We start from the raw sequence: 13,755 nt of genomic DNA on the forward strand, positions 1-13,755 counted from the left end.
AGCTCTTGCAAACTACTAGAGATGATTGGAAAGATGAGTACTTGGAGACCAGTGGAGTCTTACAGAGGAATTAAATTAGGTAATTGAACAGTATAATTTTAATGTAAAACACTCAAGGCTGAAGTGACTACTAAAAACCTGCATTAGGAAGAAAAGACACCTGCACTACAGATCTGAGGGTTTCCCCTAATTTTCTTCTTGAATCTGGAACTAATGAGAAAAGGGGTGTTAGTTGTGTTCTGCATTGATTTCCCATTGATGGATGGAAGGGAGAGGCACATTTTCAGAGGTAACTCTTTCTGTTACTTTTTTTCCATTGTATTTAGAAAAAGGGAACAAGGTGATGGAAGGGAGCACTACTCAGACAACAGTGCAAACATCTATATAAACCCCAAGCTGTGCTTTCTTAATTACGGAGGAGGCAGAAACAGCTTTAAAATACACCTAGCAATTATTCACCTATCTTTCTTTTTAGCAACTTTCCAGGTCCATTCACCTCAGAGGCTTCAGTGCAAACTCCTGACAAGCTGGGTGAGAATAACGTGATTATTTAGCACCAAGAGAATACAAAACTTAATCATACAGCACCTCAGCTGAAAAAAATACACAAAAAAATACATCCCTCATGAGATATTACTACCCATTTATACCAGTATCTGGACTGCAGCAAGAGGTATTTGACAGCTCTTCCTCAAAGAAAAGGAAAGAGGAAAAGTGGGCAGAGGGGGATGATGCACTCAGACTTTCCAGGCATGGTTTGCTTTGCTTCAGCCTAAGGTGTTGTCTCATTCTTACCCCTGATGCATGCAAACTGCATCATTAGAGACAGCATACATTAATGCCTCATGAGAAAGTATATGTTAAACCATTTTTATGGACTATTCTTTCTCTGTAGTGTCTATTTTCTGGTTGGTTTATATGTATGTATTTATAACGTATACATATGTACATATACATATATATTTATACATATATGTTTATTTACTTATTCTCTCTCCTATGTCTCCTCACTGATGACCCTCTCCATTTCTCTCATTAACCCCTGGGCTGCCACTCCCAGTTCCTCATACACAGGAATCTCTTTGCTGCTGAGTAAACTTTTAAGACAGGAAAACACCATACTTTGGCCCCAAGAACTAATAGCAGTTCATGGAAGATTTTCTGGAGAGCTGTGACAGTGAAGGGTCAGGAAGAAAAGGTAAGGAGACAGCATTTTCTTGAGTGGGGAGGATTGAAAAATACTCCAACATATGTCCACACTGAAATATTTGCTAGGGTGGCATATTTCACAGCAAGATTGATGCTTGATAATGCCTGGGGAATCAATTTTTCCCCAGACCATCCAAACCTGGGGAAGTAGACAATGGCCTTTTACCCATTCATTGTCTTTTCTTAAATATTTGTTTCAAACTATGTTCCTCTGTTCTGTTTCCTGCTGCTTCCTATTGATGCTGCCCATGAGGTGGAAACTCCCCTACCTCTGGAATCCACTGACAAAGAACAATACAAAAAAGCTGTTCTCCAGGGTATGCACCTGTGTTTTATCACACCACTTTGTCTGTCTCCCTCCTCCCTCCCACTGCCATCCTCTGATGTCTCATAGACAGAAATTCTTCAGCTGGAGACTGTAAGTCCTTCTGGGCAGGGACTTTTTGTACGTTTGTAAAGTGTTGCTCTTTTCCCTAGAGTGCAGCCCTTCATTGCTCTTCCATCTCTTCAACAACATAGAGTTTTACTCCTTCTCTGACAGAAAATCTTGTTTGAAAAATGCTTTCATACCATTGTGGGTCTTGAAGCCCCACTAGCAGCAAAGCAACATGTTCTATAAATGGCACAAATGAGGACTGGTAATACCATGTGTTAATTGGGAATATCTGCCTTCAGTAGGCTCTGCAATATGTGTTATATCACACTGACTAGTTACATACCCACGATAGTCAGTATTAACTATTTGCAGGATAAATGTGTGCTCCTTTGAAGGAAGAATGTGAATTCAGTAGTTTTTAATTAGCCTTTACGGCCTGTCAAAAGCTGGGAAGTGAAGAGAGCATCCATCGAATGTGACATACTGTCAAAACCAGGCAAAGCACGTATTGTCTTCCCTACTGTACAGTTCCCTCAGAAACATCCCCTTGAGATAATCATCTTAGCAGTATCAATCTCTTGGCAACCCTGACCCAATCCAGAGCTCACAAAAGGCAGTAGGAGTCTTCCACATACTTCACTGGTTTTCAAGTTAATCACAGTTGCTCCTTTGGTCCTAGCTGTTAGACAGGATTCAGTTCCCCCCAGGACCACTCTAGATGAGAAAAGAGTGACACAGTACGGTGATCTTCTCTAGGTCGGGTTTTTACTTTTCCTTTTTTTGCCAAACCAGAGGTGTTTCCCTGAACGTGGAAGGGGTTTCTGTACCATTTCCACATCAAGAATTCACCATCCAGCACCACCAATCTCCACACCTGAGACTCCCAGTCCCACTCCTGCTGCTCCATCCCTGCTCATATCTGCTTCTCCTAGATTTTGGATAGCTTTGCTGCCACCAGATGCTCAGCAACTGCAAACCCAATATCCCAACCCTGTGTGCCACCAAGGAAAATCCCTTGCCTACATGCTCAGCTCTGACCTGGCATGTGCTATCTGAAATCCTGCCTGATATTTTCTTCATATTTAAAGAAGCTCGGTTGCTTCTTCTTCAGAGCATGAAAAGGACTGTTTGGCAAACCCAGTGATTTTAATGAGTTGTATTATTGTGTTTCGATCAAAGACTCACTTGATGGCAGCTATTAGCATCTTTCACCATCCAAGTAACTTAAAGATGACCACAGGCATCTTCTGTTTACTCCTCAACAGTACCTCGTCTTTCTTCCACCCAGATTGGAGACATCTGTGGGCACATACTTGGCCAAGAATGAGCCTAGTGCATGTCTTCGTTGTCAGCAAAGGTGTAGGAGGGGGAAAAGGGAATCACGGTGTTATAATCCATACTGTTTCCTTGCAAATTCTTGTGGAGTAAAAGCTTTAGTTTTCATCCTTTTGTAGGCATTGCTGTAATCTCTTCACTTACACAGTCGGCTCTACCTAACTGGCATCCAATATAAACTAGAGAACTCAGTTCACCACGATGGTACAGAAATACATCTAGCACCCTTTTTTTCACCTTGCCTAAATCACTATTATTGGGGAGAATTACTGCTTTTACTAGGCAGCACTGTTCCACTCGAGGGAATTCATCTCCAGCCTTTCTCCTCTCCTTCCGCATACTCTTCTGCACAGCTGCTTTATCCTCATGAGTGAAAGTAAAACAGAACTTTCATCTAACAACCTAAAACATAAACTGGGTTATTTCTGAGAGAAGAGGTAGGCCAGAAACTTAGACATTTTAATAAACAGCCAAATTCTACATTACAAGGAACCAAGCTGATAATCAGTTGATAGTATCCAAGAGTAATATCTAATTTATAATATTGATATCACAGATTAGATTTTCCAAGTTCTCCAGCTGAAGCACAGGAGAATGTCAGGTCTCTGGAATGTCATTTTTCAGAATGGGCTCCTGATAAGCAGTGCTGTATGTTAAAAGCCATTAAACATGCTAACATCTTCTCTCTTCCAAATATCTACCAAGCCAGGTGCAGAGGCACCTGGCTAAACCTAACATCCTTTACAAGGTATTAGCATTGCATATAACCACTGTTTATTATATAAAAGATGAAATAAGGAAAATTAAACACTTATGCTGTCTCCAAGAGCAATGGTTTCATTCTGCCTGTTTGCATGACCTATAAAGAAATTTCACGTAACTATTCTTGTCAATCATGTTCAAATAGCTCATCCCTGCCCTTTCTGTGTCACTCTGCCTTCTCTCCATTGTGCTCGCAATCACTACTGCCACCCTCACATCTATTAAAGCAAAACATTCAACAACAAATTGTTAATTTCTGCAGTTACACGTACACTGTCTCTTCTATTTTATGGGACTACTGTGTATGTAGCTTATTTTTTATAATGGTTTCCAATTAAATATCACTAATACAGTCTTAACATCTCATTTTTTACTTAACTTCAAAGGCGACAAAGCAACTTATACAGCAAATTAATTATGTCTATTATCACTTAAAGAAATCCATTAAATTCTGTCAAACCTGGCAAATGATACAAAAATGTTGGTTTGATAATACTAACATCAACAACTTAAACTGTATTTAAACTGAGGAGGAAGAAAATAGAAATAATTAATTCCTCATCACAAATCTGCCCAATATGGAATGCCATGTGGTTCTGCTTTTCTAATAAATTGGTTTGCTTTCTCTGCACCGTTCTTTGTGAGGTTCATAAGTAGTTAAAGGAGCATCTTGAAAAATGAACAATCAGGCTAACAAGGAAAGTGACTAAAAGTTATTAAAAACAGTGTCAAAATACTAAGGATAATGTAGATGTTTTGAAAACTTGTCCCACATGGACAGGGCCATAAAGAGTTCACCTTTTCCCTTCTATTCTTCTATTTGTATTCTTCCCCTACTGCCATGCCCCGATCAACATGGCTTCATCAAGGGCAAGTCCTGTATGACCAACCTAGTGGCTTTCTATGATGGGGTAACCACATCAGTGGGCATGGGAAAATCAACAGATGTAATCTATCGGGACTTCTATAAAGCCTTTGACATGGTCCCCCACAACATTCTTCTCTCTAAATTGGAGAGATATGGATTTGATGAGTGGACTGTTCGGTGGATAAGGAATTAGTTGAATGGTCACATTCAGAGAGTAGTGGTCAATGGCTTGGTGCACAGATGGTGATCTGTGTCGAGTGGTGTCCCTCACGGGTCCGTACTGGGACCAGTGGTGATTAATATCTTCATCAATGATTGTGACAGTGAGATCAAGCGCACCGTCAGCAAGCTTGCAGATGACACCAAGCTGAGCAGTGCAGTTGCCACACCAGAAGGATGGAATGTCATCCAGAGGAAAGTGGACAGGCTGGAGAAGTGGGCCTCATGAGGTTCAACAAGGCCAAGTGTGAAGTCCTACACCTGGGTCAGGGCAATTCACAGTTTCAATACAGGATGGGGGATGATGTGACTGAAAGCAACCCTGTGGAGAAGGACTTATGGGTGCTGATTGATGAGAAGTTCGACGTGAGCCACCAATGTGTGCTCACAGGCCAGAAGGCAAACCATATCCTGGGCTGCATCAAAAGAAGCATGGCCAGCAGGTCAAGGGAGATGATTCTGTCCCTCTATTCCACTCCTGTGAGACCCCACCTGGAGTATTCTGTCCAGTTGTGGAATCCCCAACATAAGAAGGATATGGAACTGTTGGAACGGCTCCAGAAGAGGACTACAAAGATGATCAGTGGGCTAGGGCACCTCTACTATGAGAACAGGCTGAGAGAGTTGGGGTTGTTCAGCCTGGAGAAGAGAAGGCTCTGAGGAGACATTATAGCGGCTTTCCACTACCTAAAGGGGATGTACAAGAAAGCTGGTGAGGAACTTTTTACATAGGCTTGTAGTGATAGGACTAGGGGGAGTGGCTATAAATCAGAGAGGGGAAGATTTAGACTAGACATTAGTAGGAAATTCTTCACAATGAGGGTGGTGAGGCACTGGAATAGGTTGCCCAGGGAAGTTGTGGCTGCCCCCTCCCTGGTAGAGTTCAAGGCTGGGTTGGATGGGGCCTTGGGCAGCCTGGGCTGGTGGGAGGTGTCCCTGGGGGCGTGGAACTAGATGATCTTTAAGGTCCCTTCCAACTCAAGCCATTCCATGATTCTACAATCCACAAACTACTGGGCTTTCTTTCAACCTGCACAGTCAAAGAAGGTGGTTCAATTATCTGTGTAGCAATCCAGAAGCCAGCAAGGTCACTCTCAGAGTGAAATCAAAAAGTAAAATTTATTCCGGCTTTGACCAAAATAAACAGACCAAAAACCTCAGGTGCATGGCTGAGGGATGAGGGGATGGGGGGAGGGGGCAGACAACAACAGCTTACCGAAGTTGCAGAAAACAGGTTTCAATCTGACCCCTGAACACAGGCAAGGTCACTCAGATTTGATCCACCATGCACTGATACCAGTCAAGAAAACACAGTAAGACAAGATAGATAGATGGATGGACGGATAGATAGATTGATGGACAGATAGATGGATGGATGGATGGATGGATGGATGGATGGATGGATAGATTGATAGATAGATAGATAGATAGATAGATAGATAGATAGATAGATAGATAGATAGATAGATAGATAGATAGAGGGTTGTTGGGAAGGAGAAAGAGAAGGGGAAAGGAAAGTGTCACCACTTCAATGGTCAGCAGGAGCCTTGGGAAAATGTGGTCTCTCCAACAGCAGCTCCAGCAGCAGCTTCTTCCAGGCTGTGTGACCCAGGATCCAGCTGGAGTGGTGGGCACATGCTGGCACCTTACAAGTTCTTTCATAAGGCTAGTCCACACCCCTTCAGCAGGTGGGGTTGATCTTGCCATGCATGTGCACAAGCTCCTTTTGGAGGGTCTAGCAAGGGCTGTCAGGTTGGGGGGTAGAGGAAGGGGGTGTGTGGTAGCACCCCTAGGTGAGGTCTTCAGGCAATACTCTAAGATCAGGCTTTGAGGACTGCCTGCTTCTTCACCCCTCTGCTATTCATTGCTGAAGCCACTCCACCAGGAGCGCCTGGCAGCCAAAGGGTGCAGCCAATGCTGGCACGGGTGGGTGTCACAGCAATCTGAACAGACAGAGCAGAAATGAATTTCACCACCAGAGATTAGCCAGCAAATTAAACTCAACCTCCCTGACAGAAAAGCACGGCAATGGAAAGCACCTAACTCTTCACCACACTCCTGAGAGCTGTCCCTCCCCAAAGTGCCTCTCTAACAGTGGCTCCCTCAGCCCCACTAAAAACAGCAGCAGGGGACATCCAATTTTTTGGTGGGGCAGAAGCCTGGGAGAGATGATGTGCTGATGGTACAGTCCCTAAACAAGGCCTAAGTGCGGGCCACTTTCTGCAAACACTTTCCACAAAAAAAAAAAGAGTCAGATGTACCACAAATGAAGTTCGTTACTCTGTTTATCCAAAAGGAGCAATTTTGCCTTACACAAGATGATGGTCTGAAGTCCCACATTTATTCCCAGGGTACAGGCTCATTTAGGTATTCAGACTGTTTCCCAAAATAAGCATTTTACAGTAAGTGTTTGCAGAGTGAGGCACTATATATCTGTTTTCTGACACTAGAAAGTCCTCCTCTCAGTTCACCAGTACACATACTCACACATTTTTCTTACTTTTTCCTCCAAGGCCATGTTATCCAGGCCCATACAATGACCAGAGCTGGCTTACAAAGTAATCATTCTGAGGGAAGCTTTGCAGTTTTAAAAGAACAAAAATCCACATCCGGGTAAAGAGTGAAGATTTTAAAGATGGGTGTGGACAGGAGAATTTGGGCTGGTAAAGCCACTGTAAATTATTTAAGTGCTTTGTTTGGAAGATTAATTTCTGCAGGAGAGCCCAAGCACAGACACCTCCAGCTCAGCTATGGCCCTACAAGCAGAACAGGGCACCAGAGCAGGGTGCCTCGGCGACGCAAAACCTGCTATCACAGAGGCGTGCCAGGCGCTAGGAGCTGCAAGGGCACTGAGGGGCTGCAAGAGTGTCACACTGGCAGCAAGCACATAGGCTGTTACCACCTCAGCCCAGGTAGCCTGTGGAGTGGACAACAGAGGGAGCACTAAGGAGCCAAGCTGGTGTTGATGGAAACCAGGTGGACAAGCTGGAGAAGTGGGCCTCATGAGGTTCAACAAGGCCAAGTGTGAAGTCCTACACCTGGGTCAGGGCAATTCATAGTTTCAATACAGGATGGGGGATGATGTGACTGAAAGCAACCCTGTGGAGAAGGACTTATGGGTGCTGATTGATGAGAAGTTTGGCATGAGCCACCAATGTGTGTTCACAGGCCAGAAGGCAAACTGTATCCTGGGCTGCATCAAAAGAAGCATGGCCAGCAGGTCAAGGGACGTGATTCTGTCTCTCTATTCCGCTCTTGTGAGACCCCACCTGGAGTATTCCGTCAAGTTGTGGAATCCCCAACATAAGAAGGATGTGGAACTGTTGGAAAGGGTCCAGATGAGGGTCACAGGAATGGTGAGAGGAATAGAGCACCTCTGCTATGAGGTGAGGCTTGGGGTTGTTCAGCCTAGAGAAGAGAAAGCTCCAAGGAGACTTTATAATGGCCTTCCAATACCTGAAGGGGGCGTACAAGAAAGCTGGGGGGGAACTTTTTACGAGGCATGTATAAAGGATGAGGTGGTATGGCGTTAAATTAGAAGTGGGAAGATTTAGATTAGACATTAGGAAAAAATTCTTCACAATGAGGGTGGTGAGGCACTGGAATAGGATGCCCAGGGAAGTTGTGGTTGCCCCCTCCCTGGAAGAGTTCAAGGCCAGGCTGGATGGGGCTTTAAGCAGCCTGATCCAGTGAGAGGTGCAGAGGTTGAAGCTTTAAGGACTCTTCCAATCTAACCCATTCCACAATTCTATGATTCTGTGTGTCAGAACCAGCCTGTTCCTTTGAAATCTCTCAATGCCTGCAAACAAGTGTGTTGTAACAGAAGAAATGCTTCAGCACGAAAGCTTTGACCACATTTGCAGAGGAGCACAGTCTGCTAAATGTCCTCCTCAGCAGTCAATCTATAGGATACTGGTCTGCTTCAGTCAAAAAAAATAAAAGCCCAGTTTCTTAATTAGTACTGTCACAGCTCAGTCCTTGTGCCTTTAGAGGTCAACCTGCAGCATTTAGCTAGGACAGCAACCTGTAACAAGACATCTGCCAATCACTGACATCCATTTATAAGCCTGGTCCAAAGTTCAAAGATGGCAGGAGGTTTTCTCTCAGCCTCTGTATACACAAAGACCTTAATGAAGAGCGTGGATGTTCCCAGACAGTTTTCACACATTCATGACTGGTTTTCCACCCACTGAAAGGACTGATTTTATCTTGTATTGCTTGAGTCCAACCATGAGATGTACTGATTGGAAAATCTCAATGCATAAAAGAGGAACATCTGCTAAACAAGGATACAGTGTTTTCCACTGACTCACACCCTTCACTCCACTTCGGTGGTGAAAAGGGGATATCATGCCTTCGTTGCTTGCCAGTATTGACTTCCCAAAGCAAAGGAATATTTTCTACTGCCATAAAGCCCCCAGAGACATTTCCTAATGCTAACCTCACCTCCTTCCCTGCAAAGCAGAGAAGGAAGGAGACATGTCTGGGAGGATGTTTAAGGGTATAATCTCCATTTTGTCACCAAAACCTCAGCGGCAAAGATTCTCTTAGCAGCTGTTTCAAATCAAAGCCACAAAGGAACTTCAAACTCACATGGGAAAAGGATGGCTGGGAAACCGGGGAGTCAATCTTCTAATAAGCGAATCCTGCAGCAGAAAAGAAATTGGTCTTCTGCATCTAGTGTCCTCCTACTGGCATCTGCCCTTAGGAAAGACATCAAAACTGAACAAATATTGCCTGAAACATAGAGAAATAGACATGGATAATTTAATAATCACCTGGATGATGAAAGATTTAAACTCTTGGACCAGTAGTGAAAACAAGCGGCAAAGTCAAAGTCAAAACCTTTCTCCTTGACAAATGCTTAACAAGCAGCTATTTCTGATTTGCACACGCAAAGTGTGTTTACATCTTTCATGCAAATTCCTATGCAAAAGAGGGGCTGCACAGCAAAAGTTACTCCTCAACGCTTTCCCCTGTTGAACCTGCTGAAGAGCACGCAGCATGCTTCAGAGTTCTTGTTTAGTCCTACTGGGAGGTTTTCTTTTCTAGCACATGGTCATAAATGGTATCAAAAATAGTAATTCAACCATCTCTAAGCAAATAAAAACAGAGGCTGCAAGAGACAAGGAACTGCCAAATCTGAAGTGATGCATGTAGCATTTTTCTTTCGGGAAGAAAAGATGTTTTCTCTTTCATCTGTTTTCTGTTTGTTCATTTTGGTTTCATTCATTTACAAGAGTCTCCTTTTAACCAAAGGGGGAAAAGCTGATGTTTATTTACATCCTCTCTGCATAATAAGGCCCTGGCCCTTACAGAAATATGTGTAGCCCTGCTTAACTCAATGGGATTACTCCCCCAAGGAAAGTTAAGTAGGTATCAAAGTCCTTGAAGGAGCAGGGCATAAAATGGCTACCTATTGCAGTAACCCAAATAATCAGATTCAGCAGTTGTCCCCCTTTTTCCTCATTTAATCCATAAAGTTGTGTTCTGCTTTGTTGTTAAATCAACATAAAGTTATCACTGGAGTTAAGGAACAGCACCCAGTCCAATTTCCATGCTACACAACATGTAGCCCTTTGTTATAATCATCATAATAATATTAAATAAAAGATAAGGACCGCTGTCAAAAAGTTAATCATCAAAAGCTGAAAATCACATAGTGAATCTGTCAGTCGTCTGCACTGGACGAGGTCATGAAAATGAAAGGGAAAGAATGCGCAGTCCGCAGACGATGCTTCCATGCTAATAAAAACCAGCCAGGCAAAAACATATATGCACAAGACTGAGCAATTTGTCACCCTGGGCTATCATGGCTGTTCCCTTGCCTATTGTAACAATGCCAGCATTCAAAATAGTCAGAAAGGAGCTTACAGGAGCTGAATGCCAGCACATGTGTTTTTCCAGCTGGAGCAGAGTCCTGGACCAGCTTCTGAATTCTAGCTTAAGTTTCTTACTCTCCCTCAAACAGGAAAAACACATAATGCAAAGACTGAAAGCCCTAAAATAAAATTGTTGAAGAGAAACTAACCCTGGAAAGAGTCCTAAAAACATAGCTGCAAATTTGGAAGCGTTAACCATCCTCCTGCTGCACTCATACCTTCCTCTCCACAGAGCCTTGCCGAGGCTTGCCTTCCCATGCCGCAGGAGCCTGGGGACCACAGACCCTCAGCACTCTCACTGCCGCTGCACCCAAAGCCCAGCACACTTCCCACCACACCAAGGCTCTCAGGCTGTGAAGGGCTCTCTATTTTTGCCTTAGCCTGGCATTGAACACTACCTCTGAAAACTTTCAAATGCTTCCATCCTTTCACTGTTTTGTTCTTGTAGTATTAACAGAGTTTCCCTCTCAGCCCCTCAACTTCTTCAGTTCAATGCTGTGCAAGTCTTTGTTTAAAAAAAAAAAAAGCTACTCTGAAACCCTCTCCAAAGTTTACAGTCATCTACTCCAGGCATAATCATTTCAAACTCTGCAGCACTTCACATTTGGTTAAAACCACTTCAGTTTAGAAGTGATTAGAGGTTGAAGATTTGCAGTTTAAAATTTAAATTAAACTATTTAAAATTATTGGGACACTTCACACATTTAAAGCAAATAATTTTTTTGTATTATTTATTTATCTTTCCTTCCCAGTTGTTCTGGATTTTCAGTAGCAAACTGCTGTTCAAGAATCAGGAGGGGCCTGAAGTCAGATTTAGGTTTTCAAATAGCAGTAACTTACAGAAAAGAAAAAGTTGCGTAAAGGACTGTGTTTCCACAACGGCAAGGAAAGCAAAAATATCCACAGATACATAGAGAAAAGCATGGCAATGGATAATAATAGCGTGTGATTAGAGGCTTGCCCTAAAATATTATTTCAGATCATTTCCAGACAAATTCCTTCATTTATAAAAAGCCTATACCAGAGGCAAATAAACACACTATGCTCTTCATATAATTTCATTTTAGCTCTCTGAGATTCCATATTTTAGTTAGAGAAATTAACAGGACAGTAACAATAAATCCTCCTCTCCAAATGAATGTATCTGTTTTCCTTCCCCTCCCAAAGACACAGACAACATCCCCGAACTTATCATTCCTCCAAATGTACATAACACAAAATACTATCAATATTTTGCCTGCAAACTAAACTTCTATCTGTTTCATAGGAATTAATCCCGAGTTTCTCCCTAGAAGCACTAGCGTTTGTGTTGAATTGCAGCTCCCAATTCAGAATAAGAATCGCACCATCCGCACGCGTACACAAACCAGAGCTGGACCGAAACATTACGTCGAGCTTATGCTCCCAGCTCGAAACGCCTGACAAAGCAAGGCGAAAAATAAAATATTTCCTAGTTTACATCACTACTAAAAACAGGCAGTCCCCTCTCTCTGGGAGGGAGGAGGAGAGAGCAGCCTCTCAGACGGTTCAAAAACAACTCCCCGTTCCAGGTTTCCAGCGCCCCGAGGCAGCCGCGCTCCGGGCGAGGGGCTGGAACCCTGGGCTCAGGTTTGTTTCTCCCTTCAGGGAGGGAGGTGGGAAAGAGGCTGGCCCTCGTCTCTAATTCTTTAAGTACCCCTAAAACTGCATTGATGTAGACTTACAGCCGGGTTTCGTTATTGTTCCCCTGGCTTCAAAGATCAGTGAAGGGCTTTTATAGTTAGCAAAGGGTCATTTACAGTTCGGTTTTTACAGTGCTTGGACTCCTTAATATTGCCACAGAAAAAGTAAAGAAACATAAAAGCCAAAATCAAACCCGAGACATATAGCATCATGTTTAACAAAGCCATCGAGGAGTTTTCATCTCTCCCTTACATATCCTTCTCTTTATCACCAGCTAATAAACCACATTTTCTTACTAGGTTCATCTACAGCTATGTGTGTTAGAGATTAGATATACAGGTTGTATGAGACTCCTGTACCAATTCTTCACTGACGGGAATCTCCATCTAAAACCCAAAAAAATGGGAGGGGGAGTAAAAAAAAAAAAAAAGTTAAAAGTTGTGGGGTTTTTCAAGTACCCACAAGTAATACTCAACACTTGTACATTTGGTATTCAAATCTTTTATGATCTTTATATTAAAACTTCCTACTTGCCACACGCCTTTTTAAGTAGTACTAGTCTTTGACACACACACTGAAATCTACCCAGTATGTTAAAGTTATTGAACTGTTGTGAGCTTCCTGACAACAGTGCTCTGCTAATGCCAGTTTTGATTCCACTGACATTAATCTTGGTAGGGCTGAGATGCTGTTAATACTCACTTCCTAAGCGAGGTAACCCCTTCAAAGGCTGACACACACCACCTCGCCTTGTTCATCAAATATATAATCTTACTAAGTGCTGTAATCTTAAATCCCAACCTAGAGTAACCAGCAGTGCTTACATTATAGTTTTTCTTTAAAGTTCATCTAAAGGAAAAAAAAATTATCTATTAAATAATTGCAGATTTCAAGAACAACACAATCAGAACTTGGGACCAACACCTCCATAAGTTGCACCAAACAGCTTATTAAGCTTTAACACGAACACAATAACACAATCTAAGGTTATTGCTGACTTTCTGCCAGTACAGCCACACTTCCATGCACACACCACAAATGAATATTCCAGAAGGTCCGACTGAAATTTTAAAGAGTTCTTTTTTTTTCTCATTTGACAACTTTACATCTCCAAATTAAAAGAGGGAAACATGGTTATAACATATGATGTAGAAGGAATTATAAAATGGCCTTTTGTTGCCAGTGCTACTCAATGACAGCTCATTTACTTGTGCCAATGGGAAGAACAAGATTAGAAGTGACTCTAATTCTTACGCAGACTTCAGGCCGGTGAAAGTCAAGTTAAAGAAATAAGGCACTCAGTCTCTGGAGGGCAAGGGTACCAGTCACTTATTTCTTATGAACACTTGCTGACATGTGCACTAAGCATAATAATAATAATTTTATTTATAAAGTGTTCCCCCATCGAAGTGCTTGGGGCATTGTACAATATAATAAAAGCA

At 42.6% G+C, this 13,755-nt stretch overlaps 1 long non-coding RNA gene across 1 annotated transcript in view; it reads right to left on the reverse strand.

Annotated features, from left to right (window-relative positions):
* LOC138720721 (uncharacterized) overlaps window positions 1–10,970 on the reverse strand; it is a 52,282-nt gene extending 41,312 nt beyond the window's left edge. Inside the window, exon 1 of the long non-coding RNA XR_011337463.1 lies at window positions 10,870–10,970. This is a non-coding gene — a long non-coding RNA (uncharacterized lncRNA). The remainder of the gene's footprint in view (window positions 1–10,869) is intronic.
* Window positions 10,971–13,755: the final 2,785 nt, after the last annotated feature.

Source organism: Phaenicophaeus curvirostris, chromosome 5 (genome assembly GCF_032191515.1).
Source record: "Phaenicophaeus curvirostris isolate KB17595 chromosome 5, BPBGC_Pcur_1.0, whole genome shotgun sequence".
Lineage (NCBI taxonomy): Eukaryota > Metazoa > Chordata > Aves > Cuculiformes > Cuculidae > Phaenicophaeus > Phaenicophaeus curvirostris.